General features: G+C 48.6%; 1 protein-coding gene across 1 annotated transcript in view; it reads left to right on the top strand.

Moving 5' to 3' along the window:
- Nucleotides 1-278: 278 nt before the first annotated feature.
- The window catches only part of ZSWIM8 (zinc finger SWIM-type containing 8), a 279,884-nt gene continuing 255,389 nt past the window's right edge, over nt 279-24,773 (top strand). Inside the window, exons 1-2 of the mRNA XM_056530642.1 lie at nt 279-351; nt 6,274-6,346. The gene's annotated coding sequence lies outside the window, so the exon portion shown is untranslated. The remainder of the gene's footprint in view (nt 352-6,273; nt 6,347-24,773) is intronic.

The raw sequence follows: 24,773 nt of genomic DNA, 5'->3' as shown, positions 1-24,773 counted from the left end.
CATACATTCTTTTTACATGATTAACTGTTTTATATATTATAAAAATGTTTAGATAAAATATTTAATAAAAAATATTTAAAATGTACAAAATACTTTAAGTTAGAAAAAATCATCTAGATCCCAATGTGTTCCTTTATTTATTTATGTATTTTTTTGTTCCCTTTTCTTATGCGGTTTCATAATCCCTGAGATAAGTACTTCTGGCCCTAGAGTGTTATATATATTAGCGTCTGTAGCATATATAAGGAGCATGTTATCATACTGGTGTCTTTTTACAGGTGACTGATGCCCGGTGATAAGGTGAACGTGACATATACCCTCGTCAGCTGCAAGAAAGGAACCACGAGACAGGTAATTAATATTTATATTAATTACTGATAACAATCAGGCTAGATGTAAAATCTAGACCTGTAGAGATGTCATAGTCTCTCCCTTATACATGAAGATATATGTGTTGTTAATAAGTATATCGTCTATGAACAGCTTCTTATATAACACAACCTTGTCTCAGGTACAGAGATTAGGAACATTTATGATCCTTAGTCTCTGATTTTTATTTGTAGGAATCCCCATTATCAATATTTTTATTTTTTTTATCAGAAAGATTTATTAAGGTTTTTGTTTAGTTTTTGACAAAACATAAAAAACACACATGAACAAATCAAAACAACCCCCGTCCCTTCCCCCCACCTCCATGAATGACACCTCCCTCCAGGTTCTTATGACAAATATAAACTAGAGCTCCATGTTATAACCCGTGTAGCAGTCACCAAAAAAGAAAAGAAAAAGATAAGCCTTGGAAGACACATTAGGAGTAGGAGAATATCAAACCGGGCTATAAGGGAAGACAAATAAGAAAAAAAAAACATAAAACAAAAGAATCACCACACCTTAAGGCCGACACAGAGCAAAGACACATAAAAGGAGACCAACACATCAAGAATTTTAGCATCTTCCTGCACCAGAGACCCAGCACCATTGCAGAGACAGAGAATGGCCATGGACCCCTGCTGCACCCAAATCATACATGCCAATAAACGGCCAGTGCTTTCCCCACTTTCAAAATATTGCTGCTGCTGAAAAAAAAACTTTATTATCCGCCACGTGCAGTAGATGTACATCCAGTAGAGTACTCAAAGACTGCCAGCGAACCTGAACAGCACCAGACGGGCTCCCAAGGAACTCCCTCTCAGTAGAAAGCACCTGCCATTGCAACAACTCCTGTATTCCTCGATTCTTCAATTTACATGTGGTAATGTCTCTAATAAACACAGCCCGGACAAAAGCCTTAAGAGAATCCCACACTACCCCCAGCGAAGCTGAGCCACAATTAATTTCCAGGAAAGATTCAATATCTGCTACCAGGGTGTGGCCTTTTTTGGGTACCTGAAGCCAGTATGGAATAAGATGCAACAAGGACCCCCTAACTCTAGGACTAGAACTGAAGTTAAGGTATACATGAATAGGAGAATGTTCCGATAAATGACAGGGGAGATATTCCACCAACGCCACCCATGGGAAGATCAGCTCATTAACCAGCGCTAAATCAATACGTGACAGAGTACCATGGGAACTAGAGTAGCAGGAATACTGCCTACCTGCAGGATTGCACTGACTCCATAAGTCAACCCACCCAGCTTCCTCTACAAACCTAGTCAGACCGATAACAGAAGACTCTATAGGGGCCCCTCTACCCCCAAATTCATCTTTGGATGGATTTAAAAGATTATTGAAATCTCCTATTAGAAGAAGGGGCACATCTGGCAGGGAAGAGACAAAGGACACCACCCTCCTTAATACATCACTAGAATATGGGGGAGGGATATATATTGCAGCCAAAATAAAAGGTATATGGTAAAATTCGCCATAAAGGCACACAAAGCGACCATCAGGGTCAATCAAACTAGAAAAACACTGAATAAGAATATTCCTGTGAATAAGAACACTGGCAAAAAAGTTGACGAGCAAAGAAAAAAAAAGGGGGAAAGAGTCGCAATGTACAATGTGGGGGAACTGTACTGCACACCTAATGTGGGGGAACTGTACTTCACCTAATGTGGGGGAACTATACTACACCTAATGTGGGGGAACTGTACTGCACACCTAATGTGGGGGAACTGTATTGCACACCTAATGTGGGGGAACTGTATTGCACACCAAATGTGGGGGAACTGTATTGCACACCTAATGTGCAAGGACTTGTACTGCCAACCTAATGTGCAAGGACTTATACTGCACCTAATCCGGGGGAACTGCAACCTAATGTGGGGGAACTACAACCTAATGTGGGGGAACTGTCGGGGCATCATAATTAAGTGCTCCGTCTTCCAGGCAGCCTTAATCTGGCCCTGGGGGGGGGGGACAGCATTGTATTAAGTGGAGGGGGACAGGGGTGGGATACAGCAATGTATTAGGGGGGGCCGGGGGGGATCAGCATTGCATTAGGGGGAGGGGTGGATAAGCATTGTATTAGGGGAGATGGGAGGGGGATCAGCAGTGTCTTAGGGGGATGGGAGGGGGGATCAGCACTTTATTAGGGGGGAAGGCAGCAGTGTTTTGGGGGGATGGAAGGGGAGAGGGATCAGCATTGTATTAGGGGGAGGGGGTGATCAGTATTGTATTAGGGGGATGGGGGAATAAGCATTGTATTAGGGGAGTGGGGAAATCACCATTGTATTAGGGGGATGGGAAATCAGCATTGTATTAGGGGAGGGGGATCAGCATTGTATTAGGGGGAGAGGGGATCAGTATTGTATTAGGGGGAGGGGCGATCAGCATGGTATTAGGGGGAGGGTGGATCAGCATTGTATTAGGTGAGGAGGGATCAGCATTGTATTAGGGGGGATGGGAGGGGAATCAGCAGTGTATTAGGGGGATGGGAGGGTTATCAGCAGTGTATTAGGGGGATGGGAGGTGATCAGCAGTGTATTAGGGGGGATGGGAGAGGAAGGGGGTCAGCATTAGGGGAGGGGAGGGGTCCAGCAGTGTATTAGGGGGGATGAGAGAGGAGGGGAACAGCAGTGAATTAGGGGGAAGGGATCAGCAGTATATTAGGGGGAGGGGGGTCTGCAGTTTATTTGATTAGGGAGTTAGAATTGTATTAGAGCTCAGGAGTGTAGAGGAGTGTACAGGTGTGTAGAGGAGTGTACATGGGTGATAAAGGGGTGTATATGGGTGACAGAGGGGTGTTGGGGGTGTAGAGGAGTGTACATGGGTAACATAGGGGCAGGGCCGGACTGGCCTACTGGGATACCGGGAAATTTCCCGATGGGCCGCTGGCCCTGGGACTGCTTTGAGATGTGGCTGCATTTTTTTACCCTCCAGCGGCCGCCAGGGCCGGATCATCATTGGCGCTTATGGAGCGCCTGCTCCGGACCCCGAGCCCGCAGGGGGCACCCCTCACATTAGGGACATCCCTGTGTCCTGAAAAGTCTTTTCGGGACACTAGGATGCCCCGGTTACCTCTCTGCCGCCCCGTGTTAACTTTAAAAATGCAGGGGCCTCTGGGAGGTAGCGCACGCAAGGACGTCACTGACGTCCCGTGCGTGCGCCCATGGTAACAGAGCGGAGCAGTGAGGAGGACGCACGCACATGGTAAATAAACAGCAGCACGTCATCTTCAGTGTTCCGACCACCCCACCAACGGTCCTGGGACCTACTGCTATGGCCCATAGGCCATAGCAGTAGATTGTGACCCCGGAGTGGTGGTCGGAATACTGAAGTGGGGCAGTAAACAGGCATACAGCCTCCAGCCATACACTGTATATGGCTGAAGGCTGAATGTCTGTGGGGGAACTGTACTGCACCTAATGTGGGGGACTATACTGCACCTAATGTGGGGGAACTATACTGCACGTAATGTGAGGAACTATACTGCACCTAATGTGGGGAACTATACCTTACCTAATGTGGGGGAGCTATACTGCGCCTAATGTGGGGGAGCTATACTGCACCTAATGTGGGGAACTATACTGCACGTACTGTGAGGAACTATACTGCACCTAATGTGGGGGACTATACTGCCAACCTAATGTGGGGGACTATACAGCCAACCTAATATGGGGAACTATGCTGCCAAACTAATTTGGGGAACTATACTATCAAACTAATGTGGGGAACTATACTGCCAACCTAATGTGGGGGACTATACTGCACCTAATGTGATGGAGCTATACTGCAGCTAATGTGGGGGAATTATACTGTACCTAATGTGGGGAACTACTATCATGCCAACCTAATGTGGGGGAACTGTACTGCACTGCACATAATGTGGGGGAACTGTACTGCACCTAATGTGGGGAAACTATACTGCACCTAATGTGGGGGAATTGTACTGCACACCTAATGTGGGGGAACTGTATTGCACACCTAATGTGGGGGAACTGTACTGCACACCTAATGTGGGGGAACTGTACTGCACACCTAATATGCGGGGACTTGAACTGCCAACCTAATGTGCGAGGACTTATACTGCACCTACTCTGGGGGAACTACAACCTAATGTGGGGGAACTATACTGCACCTAATGTGGGGGAACTGTCTAGGGGGGGAGGGGCCATCATAATGAAGTGCTCTGTCTTCAAGGCAGCCTTAATCTGGCCCTGGGGGGAGGGGGGAACAGCATTGTATTAAGTGGAGGGGGACAGGGGTGGGATACAGCAGTGTATTAGGAGGGGACCGGGGGGGATCAGCATTGTATTAGGGGGAGGGGTGGATCAGCATTGTATCAAGGGAGATGGGAGGGGGGATCAGCAGTGTATTAGGGGGGATGGGAAGGGGGATCAGCAGTGTATTAGGGGGAGCGGGTGATCAGTATTGTATTAGGGGGATGGGGGAATAAGCTTTGTATAAGATGGATGGGGAAATCAGCATTGTATTCGGGGGATAGGGGAATCAGCATTGTTTTAGGGGGAGAGGGGATCAGCATTGTATTAGGGGGAGGGGCGATCAGCATGCTATTAGGGGGAGGGTGAATCAGCATTGTATTAGGTGAGAAGGGATCAGCATTGTATTAGGGGGGATGGGAGAGGGATCACCAGTCTATTAGGGGGGATGGGAGAGGAAGAGGGTCAGCATTAGGGGGAGGGGAACAGCAGCGTATTAGGGGGGATGGGAAAGGAGGGGAACAGCAGTGTATTAGGGGGAGGGGATCAGCAGTATATTAGGGGGAGGGGGGTCTGCAGTGTATTAGTGGGGGGGTCTGCAGTGTATTTAATTAGGGAGTTAGCATTGTATTAGAGCTCAGGAGGGGAGTCAGAATTGTATTAGAGTGCAGGAAAGAGTGGAGGACGGGAAAGATCTGAAATGGGAATTTGAGATGAGACATTGTTACATTATATTATGTAGGGGTCTAAAGTTGGGCAACTTGGGCTGTGGTGATCATATATTTTAATATTATATATATTTGTGGGGAAGGAAATGTAAATAGGTTGAGGGAGAAAGACTAGGGTGATGGGTGTAAAAGAGTGTAGATGGGTGACAGGTGGGCATAGGGGGTGACAGAGGGGTGGACAGGGGTGACAAAAGGACAGAACAGATGGGCATAGGTGACAAGGATGTGGCCAGTGGGGTGAAGAATGGGGGGGTTAACATGGGTGACAGAGGGGTGGCCAAGGTGGACATGGATGACAGGAGGGTGTACATGGGAGACAGGGGGTTAGAGGGGTGGACAGGGGTGACAAGGGGTTAAAAGAGGGGTGGACAGGAGTGACAAAGGGACAGAGGGGAGAATAGGGAATGGACATGGGTGACAGAGAGGTAGACGTGGGGGGGGGGGTTGGGGGTTGTAAGAGGGGTGGACGGAGATGGTGAACATAGGTAACAGGGGTTGGAAAGGGTTGACCAAGGTAGACATAGATTACAAGAGGGTGAACATGGGAGACGGGGGGCGGGGTTAACAGGGGTGAGGGGTGGACAAGGATGAAAAGGGGAATAAAAGAGGAGGGACAGAGGGCTAAAACAATTAATAAAATAATTCAACTCCCCCTTTTAATGGGCATACATTCTTTTTACATGATTAACTGTTTTATATATTATAAAAATGTTTAGATAAAATATTTAATAAAAAATATTTAAAATGTACAAAATACTTTAAGTTAGAAAAAATCATCTAGATCCCAATGTGTTCCTTTATTTATTTATGTATTTTTTGTTCCCTTTTCTTATGCGGTTTCATAATCCCTGAGATAAGTACTTCTGGCCCTAGAGTGTTATATATATTAGCGTCTGTAGCATATATAAGGAGCATGTTATCATACTGGTGTCTTTTTACAGGTGACTGATGCCCGGTGATAAGGTGAACGTGACATATACCCTCGTCAGCTGCAAGAAAGGAACCACGAGACAGGTAATTAATATTTATATTAATTACTGATAACAATCAGGCTAGATGTAAAATCTAGACCTGTAGAGATGTCATAGTCTCTCCCTTATACATGAAGATATATGTGTTGTTAATAAGTATATCGTCTATGAACAGCTTCTTATATAACACAACCTTGTCTCAGGTACAGAGATTAGGAACATTTATGATCCTTAGTCTCTGATTTTTATTTGTAGGAATCCTCTTTATCAATATTTTTATTTTTTTTATCAGAAAGATTTATTAAGGTTTTTGTTTAGTTTTTGACAAAACATAAAAAACACACAGGAACAAATCAAAACAACCCCCGTCCCTTCCCCCCACCTCCACGAATGACACCTCCCTCCAGGTTCTTATGACAAATATAAACTAGAGCACCATGTTATAACCCGTGTAGCAGTCACCAAAAAAGAAAAGAAAAAGATAAGCCTTGGAAGACACATTAGGAATAGGAGAATATCAAACTGGGCTATAAGGGAAGGAAAATAAGAAATAAAAAACATGAAACAAAATAATCACCACACCTTAAGGCCGACACAGAGCAAAGACACATAAAAGGAGACCAACACATCAAGAATTTTAGCATCTTCCTGCACCAGAGACCCAGCACCATTGCAGAGACAGAGAATGGCCATGGACCCCTGCTGCACCCAAATCATACGTGCCAATAAACGGCCAGTGCTTTCCCTACTTTCAAAATATTGCTGCTGCTGAAAAAAAAACTTTATTATCCGCCACGTGCAGTAGATGTACATCCAGTAGAGTACTCAAAGGCTGCCAGCGAACCTGAACAGCATCAGACAGGCTCCCAAGGAACTCCCTCTCAGTAGAAAGCACCTGCCATTGCAACAACTCCTGTATTCCTCGATTCTTCAATTTACATGTGGTAATGTCTCTAATAAACACAGCCCGGACAAAAGCTTTAAGAGAATCCCACACTACCCCCAGCGAAGCTGAGCCACAATTAATTTCCAGGAAAGATTCAATATTTGCTACCAGGGTGTGGCCTTTTGTGGGTACCTGAAGCCAGTATGGAATAAGATACAACAAGGACCCCCTAACTCTAGGATTAGAACTGAAGTTAAGGTGTACATGAATAGGAGAATGATCCGATAATTGACAGGGGAGATATTCCACCAACGCCACCCATGGGAAGATCAGCTCATTAACCAGCGCTAAATCAATACGTGACGGAGTACCATGGGAACTAGAGTAGCGGGAATACTGCCTACCTGCAGGATTGCACTGACTCCATAAGTCAACCCACCCAGCTTCTGTTACAAACCTAGTCAGACCGGTAACAGAAGACTATATAGGGGCCTCTCTATCCCCAAATTAATCTATGGATGGATTTAAAAGATTATTGAAATCTCCTACTAGAAGAAGGGGCACATCTGGCAGGGAAGAGACAAAGGACACCACCCTCCTTAATACATCACTAGAATATGGGGAGGGATATATATTACAGCCAATATAAAAGGTATATGGTAAAATTCGCCATAAAGGCACACAAAGCGACCATCAGGGTCAATCAAACTAGAAAAACACAGAATAAGAATATTCCTGTGAATAAGAACACTGACAAAAAAGTTGACGAGCAAAAGGGGGAAAGAGTCGCAATGTACAATGTGGGGGAACTGTACGGCACCCCTAATGTGGGGGAACTGTACTACACCTAATGTGGGGGAACTGTACTGCACACCTAATGTGCAAGGACTTGTACTGCCAACCTAATGTGCAAGGACTTATACTGCACCTAATCCGGGGGAACTGCAACCTAATGTGGGGGAACTACAACCTAATGTGGGGGAACTGTTGGGGGCATCATAATTAAGTGCTTCGTCTTCCAGGCAGCCTTAATCTGGCCCTGGGGGGGGGGAACAGCATTGTATTAAGTGGAGGGGGACAGGGGTAGGATACAGCAATGTATTAGGGGGGGCGGGGGGATCAGCATTGCATTAGGGGGAGGGGTGGATAAGCATTGTATTAGGGGAGATGGGAAGGGGGATCAGCAGTGTCTTAGGGGGATGGGAGGGGGGATCAGCAGTTTATTAGGGGGGATGGCAGCAGTGTTTTGGGGGGATGGAAGGGGAGGGGGGTCAGCATTGTATTAGGGGGAGGGGGTGATCAGTATTGTATTAGGGGGATGGGGGAATAAGCATTTTATTAGGGGAGTGGGGAAATCAGCATTGTATTAGGGGGATGGGGAATCAGCATTGTATTAGGGGAGGGGGATCAGCATTGTATTAGGGGGAGAGGGGATCAGTATTGTATTAGGGGGAGGGGCGATCAGCATGGTATTAGGGGGAGGGTGGATCAGCATTGTATTAGGTGAGAAGGGATCAGCATTGTATTAGGGGGGATGGGAGGGGCATCAGCAGTGTATTAGGGGGATGTTAGGGGGATTAGCAGTGTATTAGGGGAATGGGAGGGGATCAGCAGTGTATTAGGGGGGATGGGAGAGGAAGGGGGTCAGCATTAGGGGGAGGGGAGGGGTCCAGCAGTATATTAGGGGGGATGAGAGAGGAGAGGAACAGCAGTGAATTAGGGGGAAGGGATCAGCAGTATATTAGGGGGAGGCGGTCTGCAGTTTATTTGATTAGGGAGTTAGAATTGTATTAGAGCTCAGGAGTGTAGAGGAGTGTACAGGTGTGTAGAGGAGTGTACATGGGTGATAAAGGGGTGTATATGGGTGACAGAGGGGTGTTGGGGGTGTAGAGGAGTGTACATGGGTAACATAGGGGCAGGGCCGGACTGGCCTACTGGGATACCTGGAAATTTCCCGATGGGCCGCCGGCCCTGGGGCTGCTTTGAGATGTGGCTGCATTTTTTTACCCTCCAGCGGCCACCAGGGACGGATCATCATTGGCGCTTATGGAGCGCCTGCTCCGGACTCCGAGCCCGCAGGGGGCACCCCTCACATTAGGGACATCCCTGTGTCCTGAAAAATCTTTTCGGGACACTAGGATGCCCCGGTTACCTCTCTGCGGCCCCGTGTTAACTTTAAAAATGCAGGGGCCTCTGGGAGGTAGCGCACGCACGGACGTCACTGACGTCCCGTGCGTGCGACCATGGTAACAGATCGGAGCAGTGAGGAGGACGCATGCACATGGTAAATGACCATCAGCACGTCATCTTCAGTGTTCCGACCACCCCATCTCCGGTCCCGGGACCTACTGCTATGGCCCATAGGCCATAGCAGTAGATTGTGACCCCGGAGAGGAGGTCAGAATACTGAAGTGGGGCAGTAAACAGGCATAGAGCCTCCAGCCATACACTGTATATGGCTGAAGGCTGAATGTCTGTGGGGGAACTGTACTGCACCTAATGTGGGGGACTATACTGCACCTAATGTGGGGGAACTATACTGCACGCAATGTGAGGAACTATACTGCACCTAATGTGGGGAACTATACTGCACCTAATGTGGGGGAGCTATACTGCACCTAATGTGGGGGAGCTATACTGCACCTAATGTGGGGAACTATACTGCACCTAATGTGAGGGACTATACTGCCAACCTAATGTGGGGGACTATACAGCCAAACTAATATGGGGAACTATACTGCCAAACTAATGTGGGGAACTATACTGCCAAACTAATGTGGGGAACTATACTGCCAACCTAATGTGGGGGACTATACTGCACCTAATGTGATGGAGCTATACTGCAGCTAATGTGGGGGAATTATACTGCACCTAATGTGGGGAACTACTATCATGCCAACCTAATGTGGGAGAACTGTACTGCACTGCACCTAATGTGGGGGAACTGTACTGCACCTAATGTGGGGGAACTGTACTGCAACTAATGTGGGGAAAACATACTGCACCTAATGTGGGGGAATTGTACTGCACACCTAATGTGGGGGAACTGTATTGCACACCTAATGTGGAGGAACTGTACTGCACACCTAATGTGGGGGAACTGTACTGCACACCTAATGTGCGGGGACTTGAACTGCCAACCTAATGTGCGAGGACTTATACTGCACCTAATCTGGGGGAACTACAACCTAATGTGGTGGAACTATACTGCACCTAATATGGGGGAACTGTCTAGGGGGGGAGGGGCCATCATAATGAAGTGCTATGTCTTCAAGGCAGCCTTAATCTGGCCCTGGGGGGGTGGCAGCATTGTATTAAATGGAGGGGGACAGGGGTGGGATACAGCAGTGTATTAGGGGGGCCGGGGGGATCAGTATTTTATTAGGGGAGATGGGAGGGGGGAATCAGAAGTGTATTAGGGGGGATGGGAGGGGGGATCAGCAGTTTATTAGGGGGGATGGGCAGCAGTGTTTTGGGTGGATGGAAGGGGAGGGGATCAGCATTGTATTAGGGGGAGAGAGTGATCAGTATTGTATTAGGGGGATGGGGGAATAAGCTTTGTATAAGATTGATGGGGGAATCAGCATTGTATTAGGGGGAGGGGCGATCAGCATGCTATTAGGGGGAGGGTGGATCAGTATTGTATTAGGAGAGAAGGATCAGCAGTGTATTAGGGGGGATGGGAGAGGAAAGGGGTCAGCATTAGGGGGAGGGGAACAGCAGTGTATTAGGGGGGATGGGAGAGGAGGGGAACATCAGTGTATAAGGGGGAGGGGATCAGCAGTATATTAGGGGGAGGGGGGTCTGCAGTGTATTAGTGGGGGGGTCTGCAGTGTATTTAATTAGGGAGTTAGCATTGTATTAGAGCTCAGGAGGGGAGCCAGAATTGTATTAGAGTGCAGGAAAGAGTGGAGGACGGGAAAGATCTGAAATGGGAATTTGAGATGAGACATTGTTTCATTATATTATGTAGGGGTCTAAAGTTGGGCAACTTGGGCTGTGGTGATCATACATATTAATATTATATATATTTGTGGGGAAGGAAAGGTAAATAGGTTGAGGGAGAAAGACTAGAGTGATGGGTGTAAAAGAGTATAGATGGCTGACAGGTGGGCCTAGGGGGTGACAGAGGGGTGGACAGGGGTGACAAAAGGACAGAACAGATGGACATAGGTGACAAGGATGTGGCCATTGGGGTGAAGAATGGGGGTGTTAACATGGGTGACAGAGGGGTGGCCAAGGTGAACATGGATGACAGGAGGGTGTACATGGGAGACAGGGGGTTAGAGGGGTGGACAGGGGTGACAAGGGGTTAAAAGAGGGGTGGACAGGAGTGACAAAGGGACAGAGGGGAGAATAGGGAATGGACATGGGTGACAGAGAGGTAGATGTGGGGGAGGGTTGGGGGTTGTAAGAGGGGTGGACGGAGATGGTGAACATAGGTAAAAGGGGTTGGAAAGGGTTGACCAAGGTAGATATAGATTACAAGAGGGTGGACTCGGGAGAAAGGGGGGTGAACATGGAAGACGGGGGCGGGGGTTAACAGGGGTGAGGGGTGGACAAGGATGACAAGGGGAATAAAAGAGGAGGGACAAAGGGCTAAAACAATTAATAAAATAATTCAACTCCCCCTTTCAGAATTAAAGGGCATACATTATTTTTACATGATTAACTGTTTTATATATTATAAAAATGTTTAGATAAAATATTTAATAAAAAATATTTAAAATGTACAAAATATTTTAAGTTAGAAAAAATCATCTAGATCCCAATGTGTTCCTTTATTTATTTATTGTTCCCTTTTCTTATGCGGTTTCATAATCCCTGAGATAAGTAGTTCTGGACCTAGAGTGTTATATATATTAGCGTCTGCAGCATGTATAAGGAGCATGTTATCATACTGGTGTCTTTTTACAAGGGACTGATGCCCGGTGATAAGGTGAACGTGACATATACCCTCGTCAGCTGCAAGAAAGGAACCATTAATATAATATTTATATTAATTACTGATAACAATCAGGCTAGATGTAAAATCTAGACCTGTAGAGATGTCATAGTCTCTCCCTTATACATGAAGATATATGTGTTGTTAATAAGTATATAGTCTATGAACAGCTTCTTATATAACACAACCTTGTCTCAGGTACAGTGATTGGGAACATTTATGATCCTTAGTCTCTGATTTTTATTTGTAGGAATCCCCTTTATCAATATTTTTATTTTTTTAATCAGAAAGATTTATTAAGGTTTTTGTTTAGTTTTTGACAAAACATAAAAAACACACATGAACAAATCAAAACAACCCCCGTCCCTTCCCCCCACCCCCACGAATGACACCTCCCTCCAGGTTCTTATGACAAATATAAACTAGAGCACCATGTTATAACCCGTGTAGCAGTCACCAAAAAATAAAATAAAAAGATAAGCCTTGGAAGACACATTAGGAGTAGGAGAATATCAAACCAGGCTATAAGGGAAGGAAAATAAGGAAAAAAAACATTAAACAAAAGAATCACCACACCTTAAGGCCGACACAGAGCAAAGACACATAAATGGAGACCAACACATCAATAATTTTAGCATCTTCCTGCACCAGAGACCCAGCACCATTGCAGAGACAGAGAATGGCCATGGACCCCTGCTGCACCCAAATCATACATGCCAATAAACGGCCAGTGCTTTCCCCACTTTCAAAATATTGCTGCTGCTGAAAAAAAAACTTTATTATCCGCCAAGTGCAGTAGATGTACATCCAGTAGAGTACTCAAAGACTGCCAGCGAACCTGAACAGCACCAGACAGGCTCCCAAGGAACTCCCTCTCAGTAGAAAGCACCTGCCATTGCAACAACTCCTGTATTCCTCGATTCTTCAATTTACATGTGGTAATGTCTCTAATAAACACAGCCCGGACAAAAGCTTTAAGAGAATCCCACAGTACCCCCAGCGAAGCTGAGCCACAATTAATTTCCAGGAAAGATTCAATATCTGCTACCAGGGTGGGGCCTTTTGTGGGTACCTGAAGCCAGTATGGAATAAGATGCAACAAGGACCCCCTAACTCTAGGACTAGAACTGAAGTTAAGGTGTACATGAATAGGAGAATGATCCGATAAATGACAGAGGAGATATTCCACCAACGCCACCCATGGGAAGATCAGCTCATTAAACAGCGCTAAATCAATACGTGACGGAGTACCATGGGAACTAGAGTAGCAGGAATACTGCCTACCTGCAGGATTGCACTGACTCCATAAGTCAACCCACCAAGCTTCCTCTACAAGCCTAGTCAGACCGGTAACAGAAGACTCTATAGGGGCCCTTCTACCCCCAAATTCATCTATGGATGGATTTAAAAGATTATTGAAATCTCCTACTAGAAGAAGGGGCACATCTGGCAGGGAAGAGACAAAGGACACCACCCTCCTTAATACATCACTAGAATATGGGGGAGGGATATATATTGCAGCCAATATAAAAGGTATATGGTAAAATTCGCCACAAAGGCACACAAAGCGACCATCAGGGTCAATCAAACTAGAAAAACACTGAATAAGAATATTCCTGTGAATAAGAACACTGACAAAAAAGTTGACGAGCAAAGAAAAAAAAAGGGGGAAAGAGTCGCAATGTACAATGTGGGGGAACTGTACTGCACACCTAATGTGGGGGAACTGTACTTCACCTAATGTGGGGGAACTATACTACACCTAATGTGGGGGAACTGTACTGCACACCTAATGTGGGGGAACTGTACTGCACACCTAATGTGGGGGAACTGTATTGCACACCAAATGTGGGGGAACTGTTTTGCACACCCAATGTGCAAGGACTTGTACTGCCAACCTAATGTGCAAGGACTCATACTGCACCTAATGTGGGGGAACTGCAACTAAATGTGGGGGAACTACAACCTAATGTGGGGGAACTGTCGGGGGGGGGGCATCATAATTAAGTGCTCCGTCTTCCAGGCGGCCTTAATCTGGCCCTGGGGGGGGGACAGCATAGTATTAAGTGGAGGGGGACAGGGGTGGGATACAGCAATGTATTAGGGGGGCCGGGGGGATCAGCGTTGCATTAGGGGGAGGGGTGGATAAGCATTGTATTATGGGAGATGGGAGGGGGGATCAGCAGTGTCTTAGGGGGATGGGAGGGGGGATCAGCAGTTTATTAGGGGGGATGGCAGCAGTGTTCTGGGGGGATGGAAGGGGAGGGGGATCAGCATTGTATTAAGGGGAGGGGGTGATCAGTATTGTATTAGGGGGATGGGGGAATAAGCATTGTATTAGGGGAGTGGGGAAATCAGCATTGTATTAGAGGGATGGGGAATCAGCATTGTATTAGGGGAGGGGGATAAGCATTGTATTAGGGGGAGAGGAGATCAGTATTGTATTAGGGGGAGGGGCGATCAGCATGGTATTAGGGGGAGGGTGGATCAGCATTGTATTAGGTGAGAAGGGATCAGCATTGTATTAGGGGGGATGGGAGGGGGATCAGCAGTGTATTAGGGGGAGGGGTGATCAGTATTGTATTAGGGGGAAGGGGGAATAAGCATTGTATTAGGGGGATGGGGAAATCAGCATTGTATTAGGGGGATGGGGGATCAGCATTGTATTAGGGGGACAGGGGATCAGCATTGCATTAAGGTTTTTGTTTAGTTTTTGACAAAACATAAAAAAACGCACATGAACAAATCAGATCAACCCTTCCCCCCACCTCCACAAATGACACCTCCCTCCAGGTTCTTATGACAAATATAAACTAGAGCACCATATTATAACCCGTGTAGCAATAACCAAAAAAGAAAAGAAAAAGATAAGCCTTGGAAGACACATTAGGAGTAGGAGAATATCAAACCGGGATATAAGGGAAGGAAAATAAGAAAAAGAAAAAAAAAAAAACACGAAACAAAAGAATCAACACACCTTAAGGCCGACACAGAGCAAAGACACATCAATATATGTAAACCAATTGTTACGCCGAGCGCGCCGGGTCCCCGCTCCTCCCCGGAGCGCTCGCAGCGTTCACCTTGTCGCAGCGCCCCGGTCAGACCCGCTGACCAGGAACGCTGCATTAGTGTCACTGGCTGGGGTTGCGACCCGCGAAGTGGGATGCGCCCGCTCGCGGTTCGCATCCCAGTCTTCTTACCCAACCTGTCCTCCATCAGTTCAGTCCCGGCGCGCGTGAGCCGGCTCTCTGCGATTTAAAGGGCCAGTGCGCCTCTGATTGGCGCCTGGCCCAATTAGTGCATACACCTGTGCCCTAGCCTATATTACCTCACTTCCCCTTCCCAGCATCGCCGGATCTTGTTGCCCTTGTGCCAGTGAAAGCGTTCCTTGTATGTCCCAAGCCAGTGTTCCAGACCCTCTGCCGTTGCCCCTGACTACAATCCTTGCTGCCTGCCCTGACCTTCTGCTACGTCCGACCTTGCTCTTGCCTAATCCCTTGTACCGCGCCTATCTCAGCCGTCAGTTGGGGTTGAGTCGCTATCGGGTGGAACGACCTGGGGGTTACCTGCTGCAGCAAGTCCATCCCGCTTTGCAGCGGGCTCTGGTGAAAACCAGTAACCCCTTAGACTCCGTTCCCCTGTTACGGCCCATGTCATCACCCCACTGACACAGAGGATCCACCACCAGTATCCTCACAGTACCCAGATCCTGACACCAATTAGGGGAGGACACAAAGACCACATCACCCAAGAAAAGAAGCATATTATCAGCATATAGAGCTACTGTATATACTCGAGTATAAGCCGACCCGAATATAAGCCGAGGCCCCTAATTTCACCCCAAAAACCCATGAAAAGTTATTGACTTGACTATAAGCCTAGGGTGGGAAATACATTATTCCCCCTGTCATGATCCAGACCCCCGTCATTAACACCCTCATCATCATCACCCTGTCATCATCCCCCCTTCATCATCACCGCCTGTCATCATCCCCCCTGTCATCATCCCACCTCCCCTTCATCATCACTGCCTGTCATCATCCCCCCCTGTCATCACCCCCCCCCCCCCTTTATCATCACTGCCTGTCATCATCCCCCCCCCCTTCATCATCACCGCCTGTCATCATTCCCTTATCATCCCACCCCCCCCCCCTTCATCATCCCCTTGTTATTATCCCATCCCCCTTTCATCATCCCCTTATCATTCCACACACCCCTTCATCATCCCCTTGTCATTATCCCACCCCTCCTTCATCATCCCCTTGTCATCATCCCACACCCCCTTCATCATCCCCTTGTCATTATCCCACCCCCCCTTCATCATCCCCTTGTCATCATCCCACACACCCCTTCATTATCCCTTTGTCATCATCACACACCCCCCCTTCATCATCCCCTTATCATCCCACAGCCCCCCTTCATTATCCCTTTGTCATCATCACACCCCCCCCTTCATCATCCCCTTATCATACCACACCCCCCCTTCATCATCCCATTGCCATTATCCCCCCCTTCATCATCCCCTTGTCATCATCACACCCCCCTTCATCATCCCCTTATCATCCCACCCCCCCCCCCTTCATCATCCGCTTGTCATCATCCCACCCCCTCTTCATCATCCCCTTGTCATCATCCCACACCCCCCTTCATCATCCCCTTGTAATCATCACCCCCCCCTTCATCATCCCCTTGTCATCATCACCCCCCCTCATCATCCCCTTGTCATCATCACGCCCCCCTTCATCATCCCCTTGTCATCATCACACCCCCCCTTCATCATCACCACATGTCATCAGCCCCCCCACCACCCTTTCATCATCACCGCTTGTCAATGTCTGATACAGTGGTCTTCAACCTGCGGACCTCCAGATTGAAGATCACTGGGGCCTTCGACATCATCCAGCCCCCCCTCTCACCCCCTTTAGTTCTGTAGTCACCTCCGCTCGGCGGGATGTTAGGGAGGGCTGGTACGAGCCATCTGTGCTGCAGGGACCGTCCAGTGCGGAGGAATAATCATTCCGGGCTGTCCATCTTCACCGGGGTGGGGGGGCCTCTTCTCCGCGCTTCGGGCCCGGAATAGAGACGTTGCCTTGACGACGACGCACAGGGGCGTTACTCATGAACGTCCCTATGCGTCGTCGTCAAGGCAACGTGACTATTCCAGGGCTGGGACAAAGCACGGAGAAGAGGCCCCCCCCCCCCCCCCCGGTGAAGATGGACAGCCCGGAACGACTATCCCTCCGCACCGGACGGTCTTTGCAGCACAGATGGCCCGGACCAGCGCATCCTAATGTCCCGCCGAGCGGAGGTGAGTACAGAACTAAAGGGGGTGGGGGTGGCTGGATGATGTTGAAGGCCGCAGTGGTCTTCAACCTGTGGACCTCCAGATGTTTCAAAACTACAACTCCCAGCAAGCCCGGACAGCCGATAGCTGTCCGGGCTTGCTGGGAGTTGTAGTTTTGAAACATCTGGAGGTCGGCAGATTGAAGACCACTGAGGGCGGAGAGTTCACTCGAGTATAAGCCGAGGGGGGTGTTTTCAGCACGAAAAATCGTGCTGAAAAACTCGGCTTATACTCGAGTATATGCGTTCATATGCGATGGCTGTCCGGGCTTGCTGGGAGTTGTAGTTTTGAAACATCTGGAGGTCCGCAGGTTGAAGACCACTGAGGGCGGAGAGTTCACTCGAGTATAAGCCGAGGGGGGTGTTTTCAGCACGTGCTGAAAAACTCGGCTTATACTCGAGTATATGCGTTCATCTAGGGTACCATATCGGACTCCTCTAAACTCTGCTGATGATCGAACCAATACGGCCAGGGGTTCTATGGCTACAGCAAAAAGAAAGGAGAACAGGGGACACCCCAGGCGCATGCCTCTACCCAGGGGAAAAGAGTGGGAGAGTAGACCGTTAGTCCTGATTCTGGCCCAGGAGCCGCGTATAACAACTGAACCCATTTCAGAAATTGAGGAGCAAAGACGCATCACACTCCACAGAAAACGCCATAGCCAACAGTTTAATATCTGAACACAACAATGAGATTGTTTGGTAAGAACCCGCCAAAAGTGGATCTTTCCCAGGCTTCAGCAATAGTACTATAATAGCCTCTGACATAGAAATAGGTAAGCTTCTCTCAACTTCAGCAGCCTACAGAACTTCTAGTAACTAATGAAGCAGTAAATCCCTATATTGTTTAAGATATTCATTGGGTAGCCCATCCACCCCTGATGACTTGGTGATTTTGCAAATTACCCAGGGCCTCCTCCAACTCTCTCAAAGTATGTTCATGAAGACTCTCTGGGTCTGCGACAGGGCTGCCACCGGGATAGAGGAAACAAATTGCTACACAGTAGCATCATCATAAAACAATTTGGAGGAATACGTTTCTTCATAAAAGGAGACCAACACATCAAGAATTTTAGCATCTTCCTGCACCAGAGACCGAGCACCATTGCAGAGACAGAGAAGGGCCATGGAACCCTGCTGCACCCAAATCATACGTGCCAATAAACGGCCAGTGCTTTCCCCACTTTCAAAATGTTGCTGCTGCTGAAAAAAAAGTTATTATCCGCCATGTGCAGTAGATGTACATCCAGTAGAGTACTCAAAGACTGCCAGCGAACCTGAACAGCACCAGACAGGCTCCCAAGGAACTCCCTCTCAGCAGAAAGCACCTGCCATTGCAACAACTCCTGTATTCCTTGATTCTTCAATTTACATGTGGTAATGTAAACAAAAGCCTGAACAAAAGCCTTCAGGGAATCCCACACTACCCCAGCGAAGCTGAGCCACAATTAATTGCCAGGAAAAATTCAATATCCGCTACCAGGATGTGGCCTATTGTGGGTACCTGAAACCAGTATGGAATAAGATGCCACAAGGACCCCCTAACTCTAGGACTAGAACTGAAGTAAAGGTGTACATGAATAGGAGACTGATCCGACAAATGACAGGGGAGATATTCCACCAACGCCACCCATGGGAAGATCAGCTCATTAACCAGCGCTAAATCAATACGTGACAGAGTACCATGGGAACTAGAGTAACAGGAATACTGCCTACCTGTAGGATTGCACTGACTCCATAAGTCAACCCACTTCCAGCTTCCTCTACAAATCAGCAGTGTATTAGGGGGGATGGGAGAGGAAGGGGGTCAGCATTGAGGGAGGGTAGGGGAACAGCAGTGTATTAGGGGGGATGGGAGAGGAGGGGAACAGCAGTGTATTAGGGGGAGATGATCAGCAGTATATTAGGGGGAGGGGGTCTGCAGTGTATTTGATTAGGGAGTTAGCATTGTATTAGAGCTCAGGTTTGTAGAGGAGTGTACAGGTGTGTAGAGGAGTGTACATGGGTGATAAAGGGGTGTATATGGGTGACACAGGGGTGTTGGGGGTGTAGAGGAATGTATATGGGTAACAGAGGGGCAGGGCCGGACTGGCCTACCGGAATACCGGGAAATTACCAGATGGGCCGTCGGCCCTGGAGCCACTTTGAGATGTGACTGCATTTTTTCCCCTCCAGTGGCCGCCAGGGCCGGATCATCATTGGCGCTCATGGAGTGCCTGCTCCGGACGCTGTGCCCGCAGGAGGCACCCGTCACATTAGGGACATCCCTGTGTCCTGAAAAATCTTTTCGGGACACAAGGATACCCAGGTTACCTCTCTGCAGCCCCACGTTAACTTTAAAAACGCAGGGGCCTCCAGGAGGTAGCGCACACAGGGACGTCACTTACGTCCCGTGCGTGCGCCCATAGTAACAGAGCAGAGCAGTGAGGAGGACGCATGCGCATGGTAAGTGACCAGCGGCACGTCATCTTCAGTGTTCCGACCACCCCACTTCCGGTCCCAGGACCGACTGCTATAGCCCATAGGCCATAGCAGTAGAATGTGACCCCGGAGTGGTGGTCGGAATACTGAAGTGGGGCAGTAAACAGGCATTCAGCCTCCAGCCATACACTGTATATGGCTGAAGGCTGAATGTCTGTGGGGGAACTGTACTGTACCTAATGTGGAGGACTATACTGCACCTAATGTGGGGGACTATACAGCACCTAATGTGGGGGAACTATACTGCACCTAATGTGGGGAAGTATACTGCACCTAATGTGGGGGAACTATACTGCACCTAATGTGGGGGACTATACAGCACCTAATGTGGGGGAACTATACTGCACCTAATGTGGGGAAGTATACTGCACCCAATGTGGGGGAACTATACTGCACCTAATGTGGGGGACTATACTGCACGTAATGTGGGGAACTATACTGCACGTAATGTGGGGAACTATACTGCACCTAATGTGGGGGAATATACTGCCAACCTAATGTGGGGGACTATACCATAATGTGGGGAACTATACTGCCAAACTAATGTGGGGAACTATACTGCCAACCTAATGTGGGGGACTATACTGCACCTAATGTGGGGGAGCTATACTGCACCTAATGTGGGGGAATTATACTGCACCTAATGTGGGGAACTATACTGCCAACCTAATTTGGGGGAACTGTACTGCACCTAATGTGGGGGAACTGTACTGCACCTAATGTGGGGGAACTGTACTGCACCTAATGTGGGGAAACTATACTGCACCTAATGTGGGGGAATTGTACTGCACACCTAATGTGGTGGAACTGTATTGCACACCTAATGTGGGGGAACTGTACTGCACACCTAATGTGAGGGTACTGTACTGCACCTAATGTGGGGGAACTATACTACACCTAATGTGGGGGAACTGTACTGCACACCTAATGTGGGGGAACTGTACTGCACACCTAATGTGGGTAACTGTACTGCACATCTGATGTGCGGGGACTTGTACTGCCAACCTTATGAGCGGGACTTATATTGCAGCTAATCTGGGGGAACTGCAACCTAATGTGGGGGAACTATACTGCACCTAGTGTGGGGGAACTGTCTAGGGGGGGGGCCATCATAATTAAGAGCTCCGTCTTCCAGGCAGCCTTAATCTGGCCCTGGAGGGGGGGGGGACAGCATTGTATTAAGTGGAAGGGGGCAGGGGTGGGATACAGCAATGTATTGGGGAGGGGGCCAGGGGGGATCAGGATTGTATTAGGGGGAGGGGTTGATCAGCATTGTATTAGGGGAGATGGGAGGGGGGATCAGCAGTGTATTAGGGGGGATGGGAGGGGGATCAGCAGTTTATTAGGGGGGATGGCAGCAGTGTTTTGGGGGATGGAATGGGAGGGGGGTCAGCATTGTATTAGGGGGATGGGGGAATCAGTATTGTATTAGAGGGATGGGGGAATCAGCATTGTAATCAGGGGGAGAGGGGATCAGCATTGTATTAGGGGGAGGGGCAATCAGCATGGTACTAGACGGAGGGTGGATCAGCATTGTATAAGGGGGAAGGGAGGGGTATCAGCAGTGTATTAGGGGGATGGGAGGGGGATCAGTAGTGTATTAGGGGGGATGGGAGAGGAAGGGGGTCAGCATTGGGGGAGGGGAGGGGAACAGCAGTGTATTAAAGGGTAGTGTTGCTCACGAATATTCGCAATTCGAATTTTATTCGCGAATATCGCATATTCGCGAATTCGCGAATATTCGCGAATATAGTGCTATATATTCGTAATTACAGTACATAGTTTATAGTTTCACAGTACACATCACAGTGATCATTCCTTTCTTCTTCCATCTTGTGTGGTGTAAAGAAGGCTCTAATACTACTGTGTGAGACTGGTGTGCGAATTTTCGCATATGCCAAAATTGTGCATATGCTAATTTTCGTATATATGCGCATTTTCACGTATGCTAATTTTGTAAATGCAAATTTTCGCATATGGTAATTTTCGCATGCGTAAATTTCCACGTATGCGAAAATAAAACGCGAATATTACGAATATGCGAATATTCGCGAATATATGACGAATATTCGTCCATATATTCGCGAATATTCGCGAATTCGAATATGGCCTATGCCGCTCAACACTATTAAAGGGGATGGGAGAGGAGGGGAACAGCAGTGTATTAGGGGGAGGGGATCAGCAGTATATTAGGGGGAGGGGGGTCTGCAGTGTATTTGATTAGGGAGTTAGCATTGTATTAGAGCTCAGGTTTGTAGAGGAGTGTACAGGTGTGTAGAGGAGTGTACATGGGTGATAAAGGGGTGTATATGGGTGACAGAGGGATGTTGGGGGTGAAGAGGAATGTATATGGGTAACATAGGGGCAGGGCCGGACTGGCCTACTGGGATACCGGGAAATTTCCAGATGGGCCGCCGGCCCTGGGGCCGCTTTGAGATGTGACTGCATTTTTTTCCCCGCCAGGGCCGGATCATCATTGGCGCTCATTGACCGCCTGCTCCGGACCCCGTTCCCGCAGGAGGCACCCGTCACATTAGGGACATCCCTGTGTCCTGAAAAATCTTTTAGGGACACAAGGATTCCCCGGTTACCTCTCTGCGGCCCCGCGTTAACTTTAAAAATGCAGGGGCCTCCGGGAGGTAGCGCACACAGGGATGTCACTGACGTCCTGTGCGTGAGCCCATAATAACAGAGCAGAGCGGAGCAGTGAGGAGGACGCACACGCATGGTAAGGGCACATCATGGCCCCTAGGCCATAGCAGTAGATTGTGACCCCAGAGTGGTGGTCGGAATACTGAAGTGGCGCAGTAAACAGGCATACAGCCTCCAGCCATACACTGTATATGGCTGAAGGCTGAATGTCTGTAGGGGAACTGTACTGCACCTAATGTGAGGGACTATACTGCACCTAATGTGGGGGACTATACTGCACCTAATGTGGGGAAGTATACTGCACCTAATGTTGGGGAACTATACTGCACCTAATGTGGGGAACTCTACTGCACTTAATGTGGGGAACTATACTGCACCTAATGTGGGAGAGCTATACTGCACCTAATGTGGGGGAACTATACTGCACCTAATGTGGGGGACTATACTGCCAACCTAATGTGGGGGACTATACTGCCAACCTAATGTGGGGGACTATACTGCCAACATAATGTGGGGAACTATACTGCCAAACTAATGTGGGGAACTATACTGCCAACCTAATGTGGGGGACTATACTGCACCTAATGTGGGGGCGCTATACTGCAGCTAATGTGGGGGAATTATACTCCACCTAATGTGGGGATTTATACTGCCAACATAATGTGGGGGAACTGTACTGCACCTAATGTGGGGGAACTGTACTGCACCTAATGTGGGGGAATTGTACTGCACACCTAATGTGGGGGAACTGTATTGCACACCCAATGTGGGGGAACTGTACTGCACACCTAATGTGGGGGAACTGTACTGCACACCAGCAGTGTATTAGGGGGGATGGGAGGGGGGATCAGCAGTGTATCAGGGGGGATGGCAGCAGTGTTTTGGGGGGATGGAAGGGGAGGGGGGTCAGCATTGTATTAGGGGGAGAGGTGATCAGTATTGTATTAGGGGGATGGGGGAATAAGCATTGTATTAGGGGGATGGGGAAATCAGCATTGTATTAGGGGGATGGGGGAATCAGCATTGTATTAGGGGGGGGAGATCAGCATTGCATTAGAGGGAGAGGGGATCAGCATTGTATTAGGGGGAGGGGCAATCAGCATTGTATTAGGGGCGGGGAAGGGGATCAGTAGTGTATTAGGGGGGATTGGAGAGGAAGGGGGTCAGCATTAGGGGGAGAGGAACAGCGGTGTATTAGGGGGGATGGGAGAGGAGGGGAACAGCAGTGTAATAGGGGGAGGGGATCAGCAGTATATTAGGGGGAGGGGGGTCTGCAGTGTATTTGTTTAGGGAGTTAGCATTGTATTAGAGCTCAGGAGTGTAGAGGAGTGTACAGGTGTGTAGAGGAGTATACATGGGTGATAAAGAGGTGTATATGGGTAACAGAGGGGTGTTGGGGGTGAAGAGGAGTGTACATGGGTAACATAGGGGCAGGGCCGGACTGGTCTACCTGGCTACCGGGAAATTTTCCGATGGGCCGCCGGCCCTGGGGCCGCTTTGAGATGTGGCTGCATTTTTTTTTACCTCCAGCGGCCGCCAGGGCCGGATCATCTTTGGCGCTTATGGAGCGCCTGCTCCGGACCACGTGCCCGCAGGGGGCACCCATCACATTAGGTACATCCCTGTGTCCTGAAAAATATTTTTGGGAGACAAGGATGTCTCGGTTACCTCTCTGCGGCCCAGCGTTAACTTTAAAAACGCAGGGGCCTCCGGGAGGTAGAACACGCAGGGACGTCACTGACAAAGGCGAGTAGACGGTAGCAAGGGTACGGCAACAGGCAAGGCAGATTACACAGTGTGGAACGCTTTCTCAAAGGCACTAGGGCACAAAGATCCGGCAAGGGCAGGAAGGGGCACGTGCATTTTATAGGGAAGGACCAGTGGAAGGTGTGGAACCAGCGCAATTATCGGTGCGCCGGCCCTTTAAATTTAATGAAGCCGGCTCGCGCGCGCGCCCTAGAGAGCGGGGCCGCGTGCATTGGGACATGGGAGGACAGAGCACCACGCAAGGAGCGGGTAAGGAGGACAGGGATGCGGCGCGTGAGCGGGGACCAGCTGCCACGCTAGCCGCATCTCTGCTACTGTGGGACTCGCGCTCCCGGTCAGTGCATCGGGCAGAAGCAGCGGGCGCTCCGGTCCGGAGGTGATGACCGGAGCGCTCGC

This window comes from Hyla sarda, chromosome 7, assembly GCF_029499605.1.
Source record: "Hyla sarda isolate aHylSar1 chromosome 7, aHylSar1.hap1, whole genome shotgun sequence".
Classification (NCBI taxonomy): Eukaryota; Metazoa; Chordata; class Amphibia; order Anura; family Hylidae; genus Hyla; species Hyla sarda.
This window is presented reverse-complemented; position numbering and strand designations above follow the sequence as displayed.